Consider the following 2227-nt stretch of genomic DNA (forward strand, 5'->3'; position numbering starts at 1 on the left):
TAATCTTATCAGCTGACCTCTCTGCCCTTCAATTTTATCCTTCCCTTGTCGTCTCAATCTTTCTCTTTATAACTTTGTATCTGTATCTTTATATATCTTTGTACCCTAACCTCCTCCTCCTCCTCCTCCTCCTCCATATAATATTTATCTTATCTATAATTACATAAGTGGCTGGATATCTTCCCCAATCTCTCTCTCTCTCTCTCTCTCTCTCTCTCTCTCTCTCTCTCTCTCTCTCGTTTACTTTTATCTCAAAAAATACATCTTTTATCTCCTTACGATATCTACCCACACCTCTCCTCCTCCTCCTCCTCCTCCTCCTCCCTACACATCCGCCCATCCACCACTACTACGGATGCCCCGAAGGTGTGTGTGTGTGTGTGTGTGTGTGTGTGTGTGTGTGTGTGTGTGTGTGTGTAGGAAGAGGACGTTCCTTAAGTCTTAACTCGCAGTGGACGAAATGAACGTCAAGTGAACGGCGTGTGAACGAAAGTGGACGAAAATATCTGAGAAGGACGCAGAGGACGAAGGGAAGAAGGGGTTATGGGACGTTGTGTGTGTGTGTGTGTGTGTGTGTGTGTGTGTGTGTGTTGCGGTAGGTGACGGTTAGGTCCTGCGGCTGAGCGGGGTTATGGGGGGGCGGGGTGGATAAGTGGGGGGTGGGGATGGGGGGGCTGTTGACTGAGGTAGGGGAGAGTATGGAAAGGTAAGGTGGGATGGGGATGTCTAGTGAGGGATGGGAGAGGGGGAGGCTAGATGGCCGTTAAGTTAGTCTAGAATTAATAAGGTTGTGGGAAGTGGAGGAGGAGGAAGAGGAAGAGGGTGGAGTAATGTGGAGTGGGGTGAAGAAGAGGGTAAGGAACGGGCGTGTAGGTAAGGCCAGGAGTAGGATGAGGGGGCACAGGTAGGCAGGGAAGGGTAAGGGAGCATCAGGTAGCAGGTAGATGAGTAGGAAGGTAAAGGTATGTTAGGTAAGGAGCTTCTGAGAGAGAGAGAGAGAGAGAGAGAGAGAGAGAGAGAGAGAGAGAGAGAGAGAGAGAGAGAGAGAGAGAGAGAGAGAGAGAGAGAGAGAGAGAGAGAGAGAGAGAGAGAGAGAGAGAGAGAGATGACGTAAGAACATTAGCGAAAGAAAGAGAAGCAAAAAAGAAGAGATTTAAATATGAAAGAGAGAGAGAGAGAGAGAGAGAGAGAGAGAGAGAGAGATGGTTAGGTTCTGCGATGTGTTTTGTCTCTTGTAACTTTCTCTCACTTTTCTCTTTTTTTCTTTTTTTTTCTTTTGTCTTCTGTTCCTGGTCTTTTTGTTTGCGTGTGGATTGTTTCCCCACCCCCCTTCTCTCTCTCTCTCTCTCTCTCTCTCTCTCATGGACCCATATCTCACTTAAATGTTACCAACTAAACGAATCTCTGTCACATTGCTTTTAGCCCGATCGTATGTCCTCCTCCTCCTCCTCCTCCTCCTCCTCCTCCTTCTTCTTCTTCTTCTTCTTCTTCTTCTTCTTCTCCTCCTCTTCATCTGCCATTTATAGTACCAAACTGAGAGGCGTTGTGGTAATACTTTTAAGAACGCAACATTGATTATATAACATTAAAAAAAGGTATTTGTTTAGCTGGTCCGAGAAGACAGAGGAGGATTAAGTAGTAGGAGGAAGAGGAGCAGCTGGGCCGTGAGTGAAGTGGGTGTTGTGGGCGTGACAGTCTGTTGTCCCTCGACCCAGATGCCCCTCTCTCACACCCTCATCCTCCTCTTCCTCCTCCTCCTGTAGCTGTGAGGGCGGGCGTTCAGTTGCTCACTCCTGCTGGGCGTGAGTGGAGGGAATACAGAGGAAGAAGAGAAGAGAAGGTGTGTTGTGTTGTGTTGTGATGTGGCGTTCCTCAGAGACGTAGTTTGCTCCTCTTCTGTTTCCTGCGGTGGTGGAGAGTGTTGCAGTGGTTTAACGTGGTGGTGATGAAGTGTTGTGTGGTGTTTTGAGTTCGAGGTGTTTGTGTTCGTGGTAGGGTTGTGTGAAGTTGTATTGTGTGGTGGCGGCTTCGCGTAGTGGTAGCGTTGTGTTGCTCTTTTGGACCAGGAACGCTAATCTGGCCCTCACGAAATCATGCCATGGGATCGGGAATATAATTGTTCGACGCGTAAAAGTGTCGTCTCAGTGGAATAGAATGTGATACGGACATTGTAACGTAATTCTGCAGGGTTTTGAGTTGCCTTCTTCCTGTGTGTTGAGATGGGCGT

The sequence above is a fragment of the Eriocheir sinensis genome, chromosome 65 (genome assembly GCF_024679095.1).
Source record: "Eriocheir sinensis breed Jianghai 21 chromosome 65, ASM2467909v1, whole genome shotgun sequence".
NCBI lineage: Eukaryota > Metazoa > Arthropoda > Malacostraca > Decapoda > Varunidae > Eriocheir > Eriocheir sinensis.